The sequence below is a fragment of the Oryctolagus cuniculus genome, chromosome 13 (genome assembly GCF_051225735.1).
Source record: "Oryctolagus cuniculus isolate XC-2025 breed Fujian yellow rabbit chromosome 13, ASM5122573v1, whole genome shotgun sequence".
NCBI classification, from domain to species: domain Eukaryota; kingdom Metazoa; phylum Chordata; class Mammalia; order Lagomorpha; family Leporidae; genus Oryctolagus; species Oryctolagus cuniculus.
In genome coordinates this window covers 59,852,131-59,874,695 of record NC_142879.1, presented here as the reverse complement: position 1 = coordinate 59,874,695, position 22,565 = coordinate 59,852,131, and the positions used below count along the sequence as shown (strand labels likewise).

Here is a 22,565-nt window from a genome sequence, read left to right as displayed (position 1 = left end):
CTGTCTATTTCTGAGAGTGGAGTATTGAAGTCCCCCAGTACTATTGTATTGGGGTCTAAGTCTCCCTTTAAGTCCGTTAACAAATCTTTTAGATAAACCGGTGCCCTGTAGTTAGGTGCATATACATTGATAATTGTTATATCTTCCTGTTGAATTGATCCCTTAATCATTATGTAGTGTCCCTCTTTGTCTCTCTTAATGGTTTTTGTGGTAAAGTTTATGGTGTCTGATATTAAGATGGCTACGCCTGCTCTTTTTTCATTTCTGTTGGCATGGTATATCTTTTTCCAGCCTTTCACTTTCAGTCTGTATGGATCTTTGTTGGAAAGATGTGTTTCTTGTAAGCAGCAAATAGATGGGTTTTGTTTTTTAACCCAATCAGCCAAACGGTGTCTTTTAACTGGACAGTTCAGGCCATTCACGTTCAATGTGACTAATGATAAGTGGTAACTTTGCCCTGCCATTTGCCAAAGATAAGTTCTAATATATGCTTTGAATTCCCTGTGATCTTTTGCTGTGAGGTTTCCTTCCTTGGTTTCCTTCCTTTACCTTCTTTCATATTGATGACCGTGTTTCTTTGTTTCTGTGTGTAACACATCTTTAAGCATCTTTTGCAGGGCTGGACGAGTGGCAACAAATTCTTTCAATTTCTGTTTGTTATGAAAAGTCTTTATTTCACCTTCATTCACAAATGATAGCTTTGCAGGATATAATATTCTGGGCTGGCAGTTGTTCTCTCTTAGTACCTGGGCTATATCTTGCCATTCCCTCCTAGCTTGTAGAGTTTCTGATGAGAAGTCAGCTGTGAGTCTGATTGGAGATCCTCTGAGAGTAATCTGACGTTTCTCTCTTGCACATTTTAGGATCTTTTCTTTATGTTTCACTGTGGAGAGTTTAATTACAACGTGCCGTGGTGAGGGTCTCTTTTGGTCGTGTTTATTAGGGGTTCTGTGAGCTTCCTGTACTAGGATTTCTCTGTCCTTCTCCAAACCTGGGAAATTTTCTGCTAATATCTCACTAAAAAGGCCTTCTAATCCTTTCTCCCTCTCCATGCCTTCAGGAACTCCTAGAACCCGAATGTTGGGTTTTTTAATAGTATCCTGAAGATTCCCGACAATATGTTTTAGATTCCTAATTTCCTCTTCTTTTCTTTGGTCTGACTGTATCCTTTCCTGTTCTCTGTCTTCTAAGTCCGATATTCTCTCTTCTGCTTCTCCCATTCTGTTTGTAAGGCTCTCTATTGTGTTTTTCATTTGATCTATTGAATTCTTCACTTCAGTCACTATCCCAGTTTCCTGTTGTACTAGTTGTTTCGTTTCATTTTGATTCCTCCTTAATATTTCATTTTCACGAGAGAGATTTTCTATCTTGTCCATTAAGGATTTCTGTAGTTCAAGAATTTGTTTTTGAGAACTTCTTAATGTTCTTATCAATTTTTTGAGATCTGCTTCTTGCATTTCTTCTATGTCATCATCCTCATAATCTTGAATTGGGGTGTCTTTTTCATTTGAGGGCTTCATGGTGACTTCCTTGTTTTTATTACCTTGGTTTTTGCGTTTGTTATTTGTCATATTGGAGATATTTGGTTTCTTCACTGTGGTGCTTTTTCTTGTTATACTATGACTCTAGATTAAGTGGACTATCTGTTTTTGATGGAGCCTTAGGGCTTGAGATGGGTGTGGCCTGAGAGCTCTGTTTGGTGTGCCAAAGGTGACACTCCCAGGTTAGGCGTGGTAAACCTCTCTCTCTCTCTCTCTCTCTCTCTTTTTTTTTTGATTCAACAGGGAAGTTATTCTGCACAGCTGAACAAAGTTGGAGGTAGTTAGCAGGCAAATGATATACCCACAGGAGCCAGAGATCAGAAGCTCTTTCCCAAGGACCACACAGGGAATCTGTTCGGCCCTTAGAGTGGGCTCAAATTCTCCTTCAGTCTCCCACTGGGTTGCCAAAGTTACGGAATTGTAGCGTCTCTGGAGAGTGCTCACGTGAATTCCGTGAGTTCTCTCCCCCACCGTCTCTTTTTTCACAGTCTCAGTTCAGTAGCACCATAAATTTACTAAGTCCTAATCTCCTGTTAATTCGCCCCACCCCGAGTCAGGTTTTACTGCTAGGCTCAGGGCCGGTGCAGACCTGAGGTCGCTCTGCTTATGACGTATGTCCAAGATGGTGCCTGCTCTTTGTCTTGCTCGCCCTTGAGAGGTGAGCGGAGAGAGAGAAACCCGTGTCCATACCAGTCACCTTTTTTTTTTTCCCTCTCTCTCTCTTCCAGTTAGCTTGGTGAAGTCCCCCCCGCCCCGGGGGTCGTTCCCTCTAGTCTCCTCTCTCCGCTTGCCTGCCGGTGTCTCGGGTTATTGAGGTTCGGCTCACCTCGCGTTCCAGCGCTGGTGTGTTGAGTCTGCCGCTGATGTCCCGAACTGTGGGCTCCCACGCTCTCCACGCAGGTCTGCTCCCCTTCCAGCGCTGATGTGTGGACTCGGAGCCCTGGACTTCCCAAGTCTCCCCGCTGTTGCACTCCCCTTCGAGCACTTGCGCGCAGACCCTGCAGCTTGCGCAGCTCAGTCCCGCGGCTCGGCTTCCGCGGCTCAGTCCCGCGGCTCGGTCCTGCGGTTCAGCTTTCGCGCGCGGTGGGCGACCTTGTTCTCCCAGTAGGTCCTCCGATTCACGCCCACTGGATCCAGAAGAGTTTTGTCTGCAATATTTTCCTGGTTCTTTTTTTTTTGAGGCTACCGTAACTCCCCTTTTATTAAACTAAATTTTCCCGGACTATCGGTGCGCGCCCTCACTATTCCGCCATCTTGGCTCCCTAGTCAGCTTTTTATCACTTGAACGAAAATACCTGAGAGCAGCCTTTTGGGAAATAAAAATTTTTATTTCGGTGTACACTTTGGATAATACAGTACCCAGTCAGGCAGCCACATTGTCTGGTGGAGGCTGCTCACAGTGTGTGCAGAGCAATGATGACATGTAAGCCAGGAAGCAGACAGACCCTGTGCTTACCATGATCTCAAACTGATAAAGGGATGTCCCTCAAGAACCACTGTCTCGGGGCTGGCAGTATGGCCTAGCAGATTAAGGTGCTACGTGCAATGCCTGCATCCCATGTGAGTGCTGATTTGAGTCCCAGCTGTTCTACATCTGATCCAGCTCCCTGCTGAAGCACTTGGGGAAGTAGCTGAGAATGGCCCAAGTCTTTAGGCCCCTACATCCATGTGAGAGACCCAGAGGAAGCTCCTGGCTCCTGGGTTCGACCTGGCTCTGCCCCAGCCATTGCAGCCATTTGCAGGGGTGGGGAGCAGTGGATGGAAGACCTCTCTCTCTCTTTCTCTTTGTAACTGCCTTTCAAATTAAATAAAGTAAATCTGAAAAAAAAAAAAGAACCACCCTGTTAAGACACAGCCTTAATGACCTAAACACTTCATTCAAGACCCACCTCCTAGCTGCCACAAGTAGATTAGGTCTCTACCCTTAATCCACCAATCATTAACATTAAAGTGTTTAAAAATCTGCTTGAGTTTTGGGGAGCATGTACTGCTCTATCTGTAACATCTACATGGTATAGGTCAATCATTCAACATGGCTTCTTGAAGCAGTCATGAAAATAGTAAACGCAAAATATATGAGGCTGTTGCTAGTAGAACACAGCATACCATTCTACGGTAAATCTAATATACTTCAAAATCATGATGGGGCAGGCATTCAGTGCAGCAGTGAATATGATATTTGTGATGTCCATATTCCATATTAGAGTGCCTGGTTTTGGGTCCTAGCTCTGCTCCCGATTCCAGCTTCCTGCTGTAGGTAATGGTTCCAGAGCTTGGGTCCCTGTTACCCATGTGGATGCCCAGGTTGAGTTCTTAGTTCCTGCCTGCAGTTTGAGCCAGTCCCAGCTGTTGTGGGCATTTGGAGAGTAAACCAGTGAATGTGAGATCTCTCTCTCTATTTTCTATTTTCTCTTTATCTCTCTCCCTTTCAAATCAACAAAATACATACATTTTGAAACTTAAAACAGAATAATGAGAGTATAGTAAATATCATTATCATGATCACGTATCATGTACTGTACTTATACATCATTGTATGTGCTATACTTTTATATGCATGATAGTACAGTAGGTGTGTTTACACCAGCATCACCTGTCGCTCCCCCTCTTCACGGAGGAACGACACAGGACCCTGCGCTGTTCTTTTGTCTGCTCGGCCCTCCCCGGGTTTGCTGCTGGTTCTTCCCGGGTTGGCTACCATCCCTTCCACCTCCGTGGAAGGGTGGTTCCCCCTGCCACTTTCCCCACTTCCGCGGGGGAGCGGCACACCGCCGGCTGGCTCTCTCGGGGGCTGCTCAGATGTTCCTTCAGATAGATGTTCCTGGTGCATGTTGTCTCTCTCCTCCTTTATAGTCCTCTTCCGCCAATCCCAACTCTGCTACCCACACGCCGAGTATGCTGCTCTCCTCCAATCAGGAGCAGGACCAGCTCCTGCAGGTCATCACTCAAGTTGGCGAGAGGCAGCTGCGTAGAAGTTGTTACTCCCTTCTCAGCGCCATATTGTGGGAGAGCAGATGCATAGAATAAGTCTTAATTCCAGTAACAGTCTAGTCCGAGTTGCTCCCCACAATCACCACAAACACATTAGTTACTTGTTGAACTATTATTTTATAACAGTTATAAAGCATAAGTGATAGATTTTTCATTTCCATTATAATTTGATGAGACCACTGTCCTATGTATGGTTTGTCTTTGTCCAAAATGTTATAGTGTATGGCCATCCATATAAGTATTCTACATATTACAGGGAGTCTATATTATGTTTCATGATCTCTATTTCTCCTCTTATCTGGAGCTACTGATATATTCTTATGCATATATATATATATGTATATACACATATATTAATGTGTGTGTATATTCCTATTCCACGCTGTGCTTATACTTGAGTTAATGACATGATGTTCCCAATGTGATTCTTATGGAATGTTTTTGAAAATCAGTGAGGAATACCTTACTTTTAGTTTCTTCCACTAGCAGAACTATTTCCTTAATTATAACCATCTTCTCTCCTATCCACCCATAGGCCTCTTTCTGGTGCTCTCTTCACTTGACATTTTCTTTCTGCAAACTAAAGCCCATTGTCCTTTCTTCCTCTTGGAGTCTTGGATCATATAAGTAATATCTGTTGATTAACTGATAACCCCATATACAGAACATTCATTGATGCAGGGTGAGTCTGAAGTCTTACATCCTATCCTTCCCAGGAACAACATGAACTAGTACTATGACCTTGGCTAAGGTCACATGGCCTGGTGACCCTGAGGCTCCTCTTCCATGACTTATAGACAATGATAACCCAAACTCCCTCACAGGATCTTGTGAGGAGCAAACAAGACAAAGATCACGGAAAGTGTTTTGTAACCTTTGAAATGTTTTGTCAATCAAAAAGTTCACTGAAATGTTGAATAGTTGAAGTGATGATGTTACTACTAACAGTAGTATCAACTATAGTAAAAGTGAAGAAAATATAGAATTAACTGAAATTTCAAGACTTAATAAAGATGAAAATATACATGCTATGAAATTGAATAAATATGCTTTTTTCGTACCAATATTCACTTAGGGAAGGAACTTTGTATGTTTGTAAAAACTTTGTATGTTTGATGAGTACTTAGAGTAAAACATGGGAAACTGTCACTTGGGTATGCATGGAGTTTATCAGCCCATGGTAATGGGAGAAAGCTTCTCATTTGCTTCAGAGAGGAAAGATGGGTGATGAGATAGAAAGAGAAATCTGGTAAGTATGAAGCTAGAAATATGGCAGAAATCTGGTTTGATCTTGTCCTGAGAATCTCCACATCATCAGCACATCCTAAACCTTTCTTATGGAACTGCTCAAGTTGAGCACAGCTAGTAAATGTGTGCTACAGAGGACAGATACACAGAACTCAGGGAAACAGTGGCAGTAAGTGAGCAGTCACTGGGTATCATAGTGAAATTCAGGTCAACGACGTCAGCTTTCTCAAGGACAGCTAACATCTGCTTTATTCCAGGAACCAAACTTGCTGTCTTTACACTAACACTGACTCGACTTCTTCCAGTAACAGTAATAATATTGTATTTTTTCTTTCTCTTGACTCATGTATAGTCAATGCCCAAGGTCTGGAAAACTTTTTATGTAACTAGCATCAACAGTTGCAAATATCAGTCATTTCTATCCCTGAAATTTTTTTTTTTTGCTTATCAATTTAAATTGGCTTTAGGAGAACTTAGGCTACATTTAGCATATGAAATTATTAAATATAGCCCAGTAGTGACTTAATTGGTAGTACCTCAGTTGTTTCAGAAACACTGCTATTTCATGCAAAATTACAGACACTCCATTCCTGTTTTGGGTAAGCATTCTCATTTTAATGAGAAGCCTTAGGATTTGCCTTTAGGGGAAGTTTTTGTGTTACTTAGACTTGCTACTATGAGAAAAATGAGGCTATGTAGGTTAACAGTGATTAATGATGGAGTTTCAAGGTCATAGGGAACCCCAGTAGAATAGTCTCTGAGTTCTGAACAGGAGTTCAGTGTCTCCTCAGAGTTGTTTGCAGATTCTCAACAGCCTGGCTTTTAGCAGATGTTGGATGTTTTAATTTATTTTGAAGAGGTAGAAGAAAGCTTTTTAAAAATTGTCAACTTATTTTAAAGACACACACACACACACACACACACAGATCTTTCATCTACTGGTTTATTCTCCAAATGCCTGCAAGGGTTGGTGCTGGATCAGGCAAGTCAGGAGCCTGGAACTGTTTGTTGCAGGGGTGGTATGAACTCAGCTCCTGGAGGCATTACCTGCTGCCCGCTAAGGTACTCACTATCAGGATGCTGGAGCCTACAGGGGAGCCGCTGCCAATTACTTGCCCAGATCTTTTCATTCTTTGTGTGTTCTGGTAGAAGATACTCAGGTTTGTCATCAGGGCTTTGTTTACCACTTCTGCCTTAATTAGGCTACCCTGGAGGAAAAGGATTAAGAGAATCTGGGGCAGTGAGTTCATAATTGTTTGTTCCATAGTTTCACCACAAAGGCTAAAGGTGGTAATAACATAAACTGAATATCCAATTCTTGCCCTGCCCGCTAATTATCTTTTGAAACATTTCCAAAGCAATTTGTCATTGAGATATAATGAATCTCTTACATCTTGTTATGTAGAAAACAGGAAAGTGTTCCTTATAATTATTCTGTTGTGGGCAAGGTGGGATCTGAATTCTTATTCTGAGTCCTTGCCATTTACCTAGAGAAGCATTCTAAATACAGGCAAAAATTGATAATGCTTATTTAAAAGGTGAGGAACACACACACACACACACACACACAAGAGCCATGTTCAGGAATAGAGTGGGCCAGGAAGGGAAAAGGGTGGGGGAGGGAAGTAGACAGACGATGCCTCAGCACCCTGTCTCATCTTTGTGCGTTTGTGTGGGTTGCAAGGTGGCAGGAAGCCATCCCTTCCCAGTTATGGCCTCTTAGTAGGTTGAAAGGGGAGTAGTTATAGGTACCTCTCTTAGGTCTTAGGTGAAGGGAGATTCATCTTGGAAAAGGGGTTATTTGACTGACAGGCGGATAACATTCCATAGGGAAGGGGAGGTACGGCTTCCAGCTCCTGGCCCTAATTTAGCTACCTGCCTTATCCCCTATCAGTTCTCTTGTACGTATATTCTGGGAAATTATTTTGATTAATGTAGACTGATTCAATCATTCCTTTTCCTGATTCATGTTAGGGTCTATTTTCTTTCTTTCTTTCTTTTTCTTTTCTTTTTTTTTTTTTTTACAGGCAGAGTGGACAGTGAGAGAGAGAGACAGAGAGAAAGGTCTTCCTTTGCCGTTGGTTCACCCTCCAATGGCCGCTGCGGCCAGTGCACCGCGCTGATCCGATGGCAGGAGCTAGGAGCCAGGTGCTTTTCCTGGTCTCCCATGGGGTGTAGGGCCCAAGCACTTGGGCCATCCTCCACTGCACTCCCTGGCCACAGCAGAGAGCTGGCCTGGAAGAGGGGCAACCGGGACAGAATCCAGAGTCCCGACCGGGACTAGAACCCGGTGTGCCGGCGCCGGTAGGCGGAGGATTAGCCTAGTGAGCCGTGGCGCCGGCCAGGATTCTATTTTCAACAGTAATTCGTTTTCTATAATAATTTCTACTGATCCACTCGTTATCCTGTAGCTTGTTACATTAGAAAGGGCATGTGTTGTGGCACAGTGGGTTACGTCCATGCCTGCCTCCCATTTTTGGGTGCTGGTTTGAATCCTGACGACTTTGCATCTCATCTAGCTTACTGCTAATGCATTCTGGAGGCAGCAAATGATGGCTCAAGTACTTGGACCCCTATCCCATGTGGGAGACCATTATGGAGTTCCAGGCTCCTCGATTTGGCCCGGCCCATCTGTTGCTATTGTAGACTTTTGGGCAGTGTACCAGCAGATGGAAAATATCTCTCTGATTTTTGAAATATTTATTTATTTATTCAAAACGCAGAGTCACAGAGAGAGGGAGAGACAGAGATTTCCCACCCGCTGGTTCACTACCCAAATGGACACAACAGCCAGGGCTGGGCCAGGTTGAAGCCAGGAGCCAGGAACTCCCATGTGTGTGGTAGGGGTCCAAGGATGTGGGCTAACTTCTGCTGCTTTTGTAGGCACATTAGCCAGGGAGCTGGATCAGAAGTGGAGCAACTAGGACTTGAACTGACATCCATATGTGATGTTGGCATCCCAGGCAATGGCTTAACCAGCTGCCTCTCAAAACCAGCCAAGCTAGACCTTTGAAGTAGAAGAAGATAAATGTTTTTATACAGGTGGAAAGCAGTGGAATGGAATGAAGAGAATGGGAAAAAGCAAACAAAGGGAATAAATTAGTAAGAGCACCAAGTATGGTAACAATAGGAAGTTTTTAAAAGTCGCAAATTTATATTGACAAGCAGCATCAAGAGGAGACCTGATGACACAAGATAAACAGTTAAATTCTTTCATCAGCTGACACAGGACCAGGGTCATCAGTACAATGAAGCAATCAGCTATCCAGGCAAGCAAATGGGGTTAAGTGGCCATTGCAGGTCATATCTCAGGTGAGATAGATACCCAGCCAGAGGCAAAAATGAACTGAGACCCAGGGATTCTGTCCTATGGGGACAGAGGAAGGTTTGTGATTTTGAAAATTCAGAGGACAATTAGTGGTGGCTCAGGCAGGCAGATTAGCAGCTGGAGAAGGCAAAAGAGCAGTTTCAGTGGTAGAGCAGCCTGGTGTGCTGAGATGGGAAACATGATCTCCTGCAAACTGGCAGGCAACTGCTGGTGAAGAACTGAAGTACCAGGTAAATATCACTTCCTACCAGGTAATTCTTCCCCAATTTTGTCTCTTAGTTTACTTGCTTCCCTGAGACACAGTACCTTCCCCATTGCAAGGCTCTTTCTTACTCCTGTTTGTGTCACTACTCCTTGTACACAGTCCTTGACAAAGAGAAGTGTTTAAAACATTTTAAAAATTGTTTATTTTTAAATTATATATAAAATTAAAAACATGTAAAATTGCATATTACATGTAATGACAGAGAATGAGCTCTTTCATCCACTGGTTCACTACCCAAGTGCCTACAAAAGACAAGAATGAGCCAGGCTGAAGCTAGGAGCCCTGAATACATTTTGGGTCTTATATGTAGGCGTCAGGGACCCAAGTACTTATGCCACCAACTGCTGTCTCCCAGGGTGTGTATTTTTTATTTGTTTTAAAATATTTTATTGGAACACAGTATACATAACAAGAAATGCACATAAGTGTACATATGAATACTTTTTTTGTCCTCTGATAATCCTTATAATCATTACCCAAATTCAGAACAAAACAGTAATAGTAGTATCCCAAGAATCCTCAGTATGCCCCACTTTTTTTTGACATGGAAAAGAATATTGTCATTTACATGGTATGATTCAGTTGAACAATATTGATAAGTATATATCAAATGATACAACACCCACACAATTTTTATATTCTGTCTATATATTAACTACCAGAAATAATATGTGATATTTGCCTTTTTTAATATGGCTTATTTCACTTAGCATGATGTTCTTCAGTTGCATCCCACTTGAAGCAAATGTCAGGATTTCATTCTTTTTTATGGCTTAGAAATATTCCATTGTGTGTGTGTGTGTGTGTGTGTGTGTGTGTATATATATATATATATACCACATTTCTTCATCCAGTCATTTAGATGAGCATCCAGATTTATTCCATAGCTTAGCATTTGTGAACTGAGCTGCTATAAACATGGGACTACAGGTAACTCATATGTTGATTTCATTTCTTTTGAATATATTCCCAGAATAGCATAGATGGGTCATATGGTATGTGTATGTGTGTGTGTGTGTGTGTGTGTATGATATATATATATATATATATATATATTATTTTTTGAGGACTCTCTGTTCTGTCTTCCATGAGGCTTATACTAGGTTGCATCATACAATGTATTAGAGTAACTTTTTCTCCATGTCCTCACCAGAATTTGTTATCTTTTGATTTTAGATAAAAATTCTAATCAGGGTTGAGGTGATACCTCAATTATTTGCATTTCCCTGATGGCTAGTGGTCCTGATGACTAGTAGTCCTTTACCATTTTGTAATTTTCATTGTAGAGATCTTTCATATCCTTGGTTAAGTTTATCACAAAATATTTAAATTTTTTGAAGCTATTTTAAATGAGACTGGTTTTAGAATTTATTTCTCAGCCAGAAGATTATTGGTGTATAAGAATGCTATTGAGTTTTGTGTGTTGATTTTTTTGTCTCTTGTGTCTGTTGGCCACTTGTTATTCATCCTTTGAAAAATGCCTGTTCATGTCCTTTGCCCATTTCTTATCTGTATTGTTTATTTTGTTATTGAGTTTCTTGAGTCCCTTATATATGCTGGATATATATCCTTTACTGATACATAGTTTGCAAATATTTTCTACCATTTTATTGGTTGCCTCTTCTGCTGTGAAGAAGCTTCTTAGGTTGATGTAATCCCATTTGTGTCTGTACTTTTTTGCCTGTGCTTCCAGGATTTGTTCAAGAAGTCTTTGCCCAGGCCAATATCTAGAAACATTTCTCCTATGTTTTCCTCTAGTAATTTGATGGTTTCATGCCTTAAGTTTAGATCCTTGATCCATTGTGTGTTGATTTAGTATAGCGTATAAAGTAGGGGTCTTGTTTCAATCTTCTGCCTCTGGTAAACCAATTTTTTTCCAACATCATTTGTTGAAGAGATTGTCCTTTCTCCAGGAAATGATTTTCAGTTCATTTGTCAAATGTTAGTTGGTTATAGCTGCATGGATTTTCTGTGGTCTCTAATTTTTTTCATTGGTCTATACATCAGTTTTTGTACCACTACAGGACATATTGATTATAGCTGATTATAGCAACTTTATAGTAGTATGTCTTAAAATATGGTATTGTGGTGCCTCTAACTTTGTTTTTAATGTTTGAAACTGTTAGGACTATTTGGGTCTTTTGTAGTTCTATATGAATTTTGGGATTTTTTCTAGACCTGTGAAGAATGTCCTTGGTATTTTGGTTGTGATTACATTGAATCTATATTGCTTTGGGTAGTATGGACATTTTGATATTAATTCTTCCAACATATGAACATGGAATATTTTCCCATTTTTTGATTTCTCCTTCTATATTTTCTTTACTTTTTTGTAATTTTCATTGTAGAGATCTTTCATTTCCTTGGTTAAATTTATCACAGAGTATTTAATTTTTTTGTAGCTATTTTGAATGAGATTGTTCTTAGAATTTATCTCAGCCAGAAGATTGTTGGTGTATAATAATGCTATTGAGTTTTGTGTGTTGACTTTTTTATCCTGCTACTTTGCTGTATTCTCTTATCAGTTATAATAGTCTCTCTGTGGAATATTTTGGTTCTCCTATATAAAGGATCATATCATCTGCAAACAGGGGTAATTTTATCTCCTCCTTTCAAATTTATATTTGTTTGATATTTTTTTCTTGCCTAATGGCTCTGGCTAAAACTTATAAAAGTATATTGAATAATAATGGTGAGAGTGGACATCTTTGGTTCTAGATTTTAGTGGAAATGCTTCCAGATTTTCCTGTTTGATGATGGCTGTGGTTTTGTCATATATTCCCTTACGTGTGTTGCGATATGTTCACTCTATACAAAATTTTTAAACTTTTTTTATCATGAAAAGACGTTGCATTTTATTAAGTGCTTCATCTGTATTTTGAGATAATCATAAGTTTTTTATCCTTCATTTTGTTTATGTGACAAATCACATTTATTGATATGCATATGTTATTTTAAAGATTGATTTATTATTTGAAAGTCAGTTACACAGAGAGGAGAGGTAGAGAGGTGTAGAGAGGTAGAGAGGTAGAGAGGTAGAGGTAGAGAGAGAGAGAAAGAGAGAGAGGTCTTCCATCTGCTGGTTCAATCCTCAGTTGGCCACAATGGCTGGAGCTATGCTGATGTGAAGCCAGCATCCATGAGCTTCTTCCAGGTCTCCCACATGGGTGCAGGGGCCCAAGCACTTGGGCCATCTTCCACTGCTTTCCCAGGCCATGGCAGAGAGCTGGATTGGAAGTGTAGCAGCTGGGACACAAATCAGCACCCAAATGTGATGACGGCACCACAGGTGGCAGCTTTACTTGCTACGCTACCGTGCTGGCCCTGATATGCATATGTTGAAACATCATTGCAACCCTGGCATAAATCCCAGTTGGTCTGGATAGGTAAATTTTGATGTGTTGTTGTATTCAATTTGCTAGTATTTTGTTGAGGACTTCTGCATTTATGTTCATCAGGGATATTGGACTGTAATTTTTTGTTGTTGTTATATAGTTCTCTGATTTGGGAGTTAAGGTAATAATATCCTCAGAATTAGTTTGGAAGAGTTGTCTCTCTTTTAGTTGTTTTGAATAATTTAAGAAGAATTTGTGTTAGTTTTTCCTTAAAAGATTGGCAGATTTCATCAGTGAAGCCATCTGGTCCTGGGATTTGCTTTGTTAGAAGGTATTTTATTACTAATTCAATCTCAGTGTTGGTTATTAGTCTATTCACATATTCTATGTCTTTGTCCCTTAATTTTGGTAAATTATATGTTTCTATAAATCTATCCATTTCTTCTATATTTTGCAGTTTGTTGGTATAGAGCTTTTTGTAATAATTCCCAATCATTCTTTGTATGTTTGTGGTATCAGTTATAATATCTCCTTTTCAATTTTAGATTTTGTTAATTTGAATCTTCTCACTTTTTTTTTGCCTAGCTGGTCCAATCAGTTATCAAATGAGTTTATTTTTTTCAAAATCCAGCTCTTCATTTCATTTATCATTTGCATAATTTTCTTTTGTATTTTGTTTTAATTTTATTTATTTCCTTTTACTAATTTTGGGTTAGTTCCCATTTCCGTGGGTCCTTGAGATAAATTTTTATGTCATTTATTTGATACCTTTGCAATTTTTTGATGTAGGCACTTATTGCTACAAAATTTCCTCTTATTACTGCTTTTGCTATATCCCTTAAGTTTTAATTTAGTGTGCTTTCATTTTCATTTATTACAAAGAGTTTTTGGCTTCCCTTTTGGTTTCTTCTACAACACATTGCTCAATCAGGAGCTTGTTGTTCAGTCTCCATCATGTATTTGCATGTTTTCTATAGTTTCTTTGCTTGTTAATTTCAAGATTCATTCCATTGTGGTCAGAAAAGTTACATGATAGGATAATAGTTTTTTGAGTTTGTTGAGTTTTTCTTTTATGACCTACCATGTGGTCTATCTTAAAGAATGTTCCATACACTGAGGAAAAGAATGTGTATTCTGTAGATGTTATGTGACTATTCTGTAGATATTATGTCCACTTAATCAATTGTGAATATTTTCTCTATTGTTACTTTGTTGGTATTTTATCAGGCTGATCTGTCTGTTGATGAAAATGGGGTGCAGGGTTCCCCCTCTGCTATTGTATTGGAGTTTAAGTCTTCCTTTAGATCTATTAACATTTGTTTTATAAATCCAGGCACTAGGTACATACATATTTAACATAGTCATACCTTCTTATTGAATTGATCCCCTAATCATTACATAATGACCTCTGTCTCGTTCAACAATTTTTGTCTTAGTCTCTTTTGTGTGATATGAATAGCTACTCTTGTTGATTTTTATTTCTATTTGCATAGAATATGTTTTTCCACCCTTTCATTTTCAGTCTGCTTGAATTTTGACTGGTGAAATATGTTTCTTGTGGGCAGAATGTATGTGGTTTTTAATCCATTAAACTAGCTTGTTTATTTTAATTGGAGAATTTAGGCCACTTATATTCAAGTTTCTTATTGATAATGAGTTGTTCCTACCATTTTTCTATAAATATTCATATTATTTGTTTTGAATCTTTTTTGTACTCTTACTAGGAGGTTTTTCTGCCTTTACATTCTTTCATGATGCTAAATATCTTTTTCTGTTTCTCTGTGGAGTACATCCTTAAGTATCATTTGTAAGGTTGGCTGGGTGATGACAAATTCTCTGAATATTTTCTTTGGAAGGTCTTTATTTCACCTTCATTTATGAATGAAAACTTTGCTAAGTATAGTATTCTGTGTGAGCAATTTTTTTTCCAGCACTTGGGCTATATCTCTTTATTTTCTTCCATATCTATGGTTCTGTTGAGAAATCTACACTGAATTTGATAGAAGATACTTTAAAGGTGATAGGACATTTCTCTCTTGCAAATTTTAGTATACTCTATTTATATTTAACTTTTGTTAAAAATATTTTTTCTAGGAGAGTCAGAGGGAAGACAGAGAGAGAGAGAGAGATATCAGTCTTCCATTCTGCAGGTTCACCCCCAAGACGGCTGCAATGGCCAGGCCTGGGCCAGGTTGAGGACAGGAGCCAGAAACTTCTCCGGGTCTCCCACGTAGGTGGTAGGGTCCCAAGCATTTGGGCCATCTTGCACAACTTTTCCCAGGTGCACTAGCAAGGAACTAGATTGGAAGTGGAGTTCCTGTCCTTGAACCTGCACCCATATGGGATGCCAGCACTGTAAACAGTGGCTTTATACACTACAGTACAATGCCAGGCCCTGTGTTTGGCTTTTGATAGTTTATAATGAGACATGTGAGGATCTTTTTTGATCATGTGTGTTTTGGGTTCTGTGTGCTTCCTATTTGAACGCCCATATCCTTCTCCAAATTGGGGAAATTTTCTGCTGTTATTTCACTGAATAGGTTTTCTAGGCCATTCTTTGTATTTTCTTGTTTCATACCTACAGGAACTCCTAAGACTCAACTGTTCTGTGCTTTGATAGTATTCCATGGATCTTTTTTTTTAAGATTCTATTTTATTTATTTGAGAGGTAGAGTTACAGACAGTGAAAGGGAGAGACTGAGAGAATCGTCTTTCATCCTCTGGTTCACTCCACAAATGGTCACAACAGCTGGAGCTGGGCTGATCAGAAGCCAGGAACCAGGAGCTTTTTCTGATTCTCCCATGTGGGAGCAAAATCCCAAGTGCTTGAGCCATCTTCTGCTTTCCCAGGCCATAACAGAGAGCTGGAATGGGAGTGGAGCAGCTGGGACCCTAACTGGCACCTATATGGGATATTGGTACCACAGGTGGAGGATTAACCTGCGCCACAGCACTGGCCCCTCTAAGGATCTTAAACACAGTTTTCCCACCTAGGAACTCTGATAGGTGATGCAGTTGTCTCAAGCAGTTTATTAACTGCCATGACAAATATGCTCCTCTAAAACACTTAGATGAATTTAAACAAGTTATGATACAAGGGCAACAAACCAGGAGCTTGGAGAAGCAGAGACCCCAAATCAGGTGAAAGGTAATGGCATGATAAACTTCATGCTGGGCATGTGCATAGTGCTTTAGGATTTATGTCACAAATGCAATCGGGATTCAGTCTAATGTCTAGGGTATGGCTGTACTTGTGTGATAGAAAACCTCTTACTGTGCAGTTTGAGGAACTACATAAATGTTAATTAGATCAATAAACATAATGATATTTCTGGTAGGGTGACTATCTCAGAGGAAATAAAAACAAAACAAAAGATGACTGCCTCGGTTAACTTTTGCATAACAGTGCATTACAAAACTTAGTAGCTTCAAATAATAAATAATCTTATTCCTTATAATTTTGTGGATTTGCCTCAGTGGTTCTTCTAGCATAGGCTAGCTTAGTGGGTGCTGAGTAGTCAACAATGTTCTCCTTCACTAGTATGGCGTTTAGTAGACTGTTTTATTTGGAAGAGTGGGAGTCTTAGCTTGGATAGGTTATTCTTGTTCCTTGTGATGTCTCATCAGGCTTTTTTTCATCCTTGTTTTATTTTTATTTTTGATTGACAGTAATTGTACATATTTGTGAGGTACAATGTGATGTTTGATACATGCATGCATATTACAATGATGGGAATCTAAAAAAGCTGATCACGTAGATATTGAGAATAGAATAAAGGTTACCAGAGACTGAGTATGGGGAGGTAGGCAGGAAAGGGAAGAGGTTGGCAAGTGGATTCAGTGTTAAGTTGGATAAAAGAAATAAGTTCTTGGGTTCTTTAGTTAATAATAGTGTATTGTATATTTCAAAATAGTTGGAAGAAAGAATTTTGAATATATAGGCAAAAATAATATTTAAAGTGATGGAAATGCTAATTGACCTGATTTGATCATTATACATGATCTATTTGGACATCTCACATGGCAATCTCAAGATTTTAAGTCCCTACTTGCATTTGCTATCATCCCAATGGCTAAGGAAAGATAATGGCTAAGTCTGGATTCAAGAGGAAGAGACACGGAGTCTAACCATTCACTGGACAAACTGCAAATATCATTTTGGAAAGAAGTGTGGATAAAAAGATAGGAGGCATGTGGTGTCAGTTTTTCAATCTACCAAAAAAATTCTAGAATTTGTTCATATACTATAGAAGTAAAACATAAGGATGACAAGAGAGAAGAATAAAGAAACACAATATTAAGGAAAGACTGTAGGAAAATTAGTAATGTAAAAATTCATTTTGTGGGCTGGTTTTGTGGCATAGTGGGTTAAGCTACCTCCTACAGCATCAACATCCCATATGGGCACTGATTTGAATCCTGGATGCTCCAATCCTATCTAGCTCCCTGCTAATGAACCTGGAAAAGCATCAGAATGGACAAAGTGCTTAGGACCCTACACCCATGGAGGAGGCCTGGAACAAGCTCCTGGCTTTTGCCTGGCCCATCCCCAGCTATTTTTGTCATTTGGGGTGTGAGCCAGTGGATGGAAGATTTATTTTCTTTCTTTCTTTCTTTCTTTCTTTCTTTCTTTCTTTCTTTCTTTCTTTCTTTCTTTCTTTCTTTCTTTCTTTCTTTCCGTCCGTCTCTCTGTCTCTCTCTTTCTTTCCCTCTCTCTCTTTTTCTCTTTCTTTTACTCTTTTTCTCTTTCCTTCTTTGTTTCTCTTTCTTCTCTTCATTTCCCTCCCTCAATCCCTCCCTCCCTCCTCCTTCCTTCCTTCCTTCCTGCCTGCCTGCCTGCCTGCCTTCCTTTTCTTTTTTATTATTTTTAAATTTTATTTTATTTTATTCAAGGAATACAAACTTCATGCATTTAATATATACAAATAAACATGGTGATTCTTTCCCCCCAGTTCCCTCCCACCCATACTCTGACCCTCCTTCCTCCTTCCTCTCTTATTCCTGTTCTTATTTTTTAGAAAGATCTATTTTCAGTTAATTTTCTACTCATAAGATTAACCCTACACTAAGTAGAGTGTTCACTGAATAGTATGAATAAAAAAGAAAAAAAGTACAAAATCAAACCAGACAAACATTGTTCCTCAACAGTCAGGATAAGGGCTGTTCAAAACCATTACATCTCAAGATGTCAGTTTGTCTTCTATGGATTACCTTTTAGATACTCTAATAGTTATCATAAATCAGAGAGACCATATGGTATTTGTCTTTTTGGACTGGCTTATTTCACTGAGTATAATGATTTCCAGTTGTGTCAGTTTTATTGCAAATCACTGGATTTCATTTTTTTGACCACTGTGTCTTATTCCATAGTGTATATATACCATAATTTCTTTATCCAATCTTCAGTTGATGAACACCTAGGTTGACATCATATCTTAACTATTGTAAATAGAGCTGAAATGAGCATGGTGGTACACATGTTCATTTCCTTTGGATAAATTCCCAGGAGTGGGATGGCTGGGTCATATGGTAGGTCTGTATTCAGATTTCTGAGATATCTCCATACTGTCTTCCACAGTGGATAGAACAGATTACATTCCCACCAACAGTGGATTAGGGGATCCTTTTCCCACCTCCTCACCAATATTTGTTGTTTGATGATATTGGGTTGTAGATTTAGGTCTTTGATTCATTTTGAGTGGATTTTTGTGTAAAGTGTAAGTTGGGGTTATGCTTCATACTTTTGTGTGTGGTGATACAGTTTTCCCAGTGGCAAATTGTTGAAGAGACTGTGTTGGATCCAGGGACTGATTTTTGCTCCTTTTTCAAAGATAAGTTGGTTGTAGATGCATGGATTGATTTTTGGAGTTTCTATTCTGTTCCATGTGCTTACCTGTCTGTTTCTGTGCCTGTACCAGGCTGTTTTGATTATAACTGCCCTATAGTATATCTTAAGATGTGGTTTTGTGATACCTCTAGCTTCGTTTTTGTTGTTTAGCATTGCTTTAGCTATTTGAGGACTCTTATGTTTCCATATGAACTTTAGCATCATTTTTTTTTCTAGATATTAGAATGTTGTTGGTATTTTGGGATCACATTGAATCTATAAATTGCTTTCTGTAGTATGGACAATTTGATGATATTGATTCTTCCAGTCCATGAACAATGGAAGATTTTTCCACTTTTTTATATCTTCTATTTCTTTGTTTAATGCTCTATAATTTTCACTGAAGAGATCTTTGACATCATCCCTGGTTAGATTTATTCCAAGGTATTTAACTTTTTTGTATGTATTGTGAATAGGATTGATCTTAGAAGTTCTTTCTTAGCCTGGCATTATTTGTGTATATAAATGATATTGATATTATGTGTAGATTTTATATCCTACTTTATCAAACTCTTTTGAGTTCCATTAGTACATTCATGGAGTCTTTTGGGTCTCTTATATATAGAATCATGTCATCTGCAAATAGGGAACATTTGACTTCCTCCTTCCTTATTTGTAACCCTTGGATTTATTTTTCTTGCCTAAGGGCACTGGCTAAAAATTTCAAGACTATATTAAAGAGCAATGGTGAGAGTGGGCATCCTTGACTGGTTCTGGATCTTAATGGGAATGCTTACAATTGTTTTCCATTCAGTGGGATGCTGGCCATGAGTTTGTCAGATATTTCCTTGATTGTGTTGAAGAATGTTCCTTTTATACCAAATTTATTTAAGTATTTCATCATAAATGGATGTTGTATTTTATTAAATTTTTCTTTGCATCTATTGAGATAATCATATGGATTTTGTTCTTCAGTTTATTATGTGATGTATCACATTTATTGATTTTCAGATATTGAACCATCACTGCCTACCAAGGATAAATCCCACTTTTTCTGGTAAAGTGATTTTCTTTAAGTCAATGATTTTTACTTTTTTCTCAAAGAACTTTTTAATTTAAGGAATACAAACTTCATGCATTTTCATAAATACAACTTTAGGAATATAGTTATTCTTCCCACCATACCTGTAATCCCACCCACATTCCCACCACTCCCCCTCCCTGTCCCATTCCCAGTCCCATTCTCCACTAAGATTCACTTTCAATTAAATTGATACGTAGAAGACCAACTCTATACTAAATGAAGAGTTCAACACTCCTCACACACACACACACACACACACACACACACACACACACAAAACCTGTTCTTGTTCCTCAACAGTCCATACAAGGGCTATTCACGGCCATTGCATCTTCAAGTTAATTTCACTTCTTTTTTTTTTTTTTTTGAGAAATTTAATTAACTTTCAAGAAGCACCAAAGAATGAAACATCTTTTGTGAACATTTAGACATAACTATAACATATGAGATATAAGAATAGCCTCCACTTAAAACATTAAAAGAAACTAAGTCTTTGAGAACAAGTTTTATCATTAATTAAGGAAGCACGTAAGAAAACAAGCAGTGGAATTGGACACTTAGGCATAACTAAAACTTATGAGACATAAGAATGTCCTCCACTTAATAAACTAAAGTGAAAAAGATCTTTGAGAACAATTTTTACTTTTAACTCTCATAATACAACTTGAGGACAGAGGTCCTGCATGGGAAGTTAATGGCTTTCTGGCTCTGTATTTCAAGTAAAAAAAAATAAAAAAAATTAAAGAGGTAATTCTATATGCTGTAGAGTCAAATAAGGTATTTCTTCCTGAAACATTTTGTATTATGATTTTAAACTTTAAAATCCATATATCTGGTTCTTTTCCTGATATCCTCAGAAAACATGTGTTCAGGTCAGGTAGTAGTGAGAGAAGAGTGCAATTGTAGGCAGAGAACCAAAGTTCAAGGAGCGAAATTCTGAGGATGAGGAAATCCATGCATGTTGAAGGATGAGAAGAAATGTATTTAACATGAGCAAAAATTTCTGTAATATAAAGGAGGTCTTATCTAGAAGGAAGTCTGAGAGAAACTCCTGGAGATGGAGAAGTTTAGGTTGCTACTGGGATGAGGAGGGAGAAGGACTAAGAATAAGATCAGGATTCCTGAGGGAGAAGACAGAAGTGGAAAGCAGGACTATGCGAAATCCCCACCATCTGCTAACTGTGTACACACTGAGTGTACCTTCTGGTTGGTCAACACACTGTAGGAAGACTGTGTATGTTTTTTTTTGGAAACACTGTTTTCTGTCCTTAAATCATTATTAGGGCATTATTCAGAGATGTTTTATTCATTGCTCTGAGGGTACCAAATAAACTCTACCAAATTGCAAAACTCTGGTCTGCCCCAGGAAATGAAGAACTTATTATCAATATTGAATGCAAACAGATTGGTAAGGAGGCCCTGAGCAACGTTGATATTTTTTAAGAGTTGTAAACTGTCAGTAATTTTTACTGTGTGTGTGCGTATTGAATATTTTTGGCTTGTTTCATTTTCTATATGTTCATACTACTAAGGAATTCATTATAGCATCACTTTTTATTAACATCTAATTAAGTTATGAAAATGTCTTTTAGACAAATTAGATAAAATTCACATAATTAACCTTCTACTTACACCCCAAACTCTACCTGCCATCAGCCAGAAGGCCAAGGACTTCAGTCAATCCATGTGTTTAATTACTTGACAAGTTGCTTTTGAGAAAACCTCATTTAATTTCAGTGTCCAAATTATCTAGGCTTTACTTCTTTACCCACTGTCCCCTAGTAAAACACTATTGTAAGGTTAAAAAAACACAGTATCAAATAGAATACATTGGCTCTGACTTAGTTGCTCAGGCAGAGATGTGTCCAGACCAATTGGTCATCTCCCCTGAAGCCAGAGATGGAATGGGCAAGGCCAGCTGTGTTGCTCTCCTCTGTTTCCCAGGCCAGGTGTCTCCCTAGATAATCCCAGGAGAGTTTTCAGTGAGACAGGTCTGTGCTAAGAGTCTCTCTTTCCATTCAGGCAAAAGCTTCCCAGTTTTCTTTGATCTGCATTACAATCTCAGACATTTTATTTCCCTCAAAGTTTTGCCAAACACAAAGGAAGAAACTATCAGTTATTCCCATTTTCTTCTTCCTTTAGTCATGAGGAGCCATGGAGTGTGTGAGAGGAGGGGTAGAGATTGGAGAGGGCAGGTGGTCTATCAAAGGATATGCAAGCCACACTATAAACATTGTAGAGCATATTGTTTTTCATGAAGCATTCGTTCTGGAACCGAATCCACAGGCCTCGCTATTGGCAGCTGTGGTAGTCCCCATGAAGCTGTCATGGGAGCAGCTGTCACCCAGGAAGCCCAACTGTCTTACCTTTTCTTTCCTGATGGACACATGCTGGGATCTATTAAGTAACCTCTGGTTCACAGGGATCAGCATCCTTTTCACCTTGGAAACTAAGCCCTTCCATAAGATTTCTCAGTTATGAGACAAGGCCTAGCTAAGTTTGACACATGCTAAGCAATTTCCAAAGATTACTGCTTTCTTCAAGGAGTTTTGAAGTAACTGAAACATTGTATGGTGTGTGTATGTGCACGCATGTTCACTTCGTAACTTCAGGCAATGTAAGTGGATATTTATGACAATTTAGTGAGGGAAGGACAAACCTGAGGCAAACAAAACACACATACACACATACAGAGAACTTGAATTCTGTTTTTAAATAGTTCACTGTGGTCAGCATCTGAGGGACACACTATCAGTAATGTTTGTGAAAATATTCTTTTACATTGTGCAATAATTGTATAGGAAAGATTATGTAGTTTAATTTTCTTTTTAAAAATATTCATTTATTTGATAGAGTTACAGTGTGTGTGTGTGTTTGTGTGTGTGTGTGTGAGAGAGAGAGAGAGATCTTCCATCTTCCATCTTCCATCTACTGGTTCATTCCTCC

The 22,565-nt window shown here is 38.9% G+C and overlaps 1 long non-coding RNA gene across 3 annotated transcripts in view; it reads left to right on the top strand.

Moving 5' to 3' along the window:
- The window catches only part of LOC103350916 (uncharacterized), a 171,463-nt gene that overhangs the window by 94,193 nt on the left and 54,705 nt on the right, over positions 1–22,565 (top strand). The window lies entirely within an intron of this gene.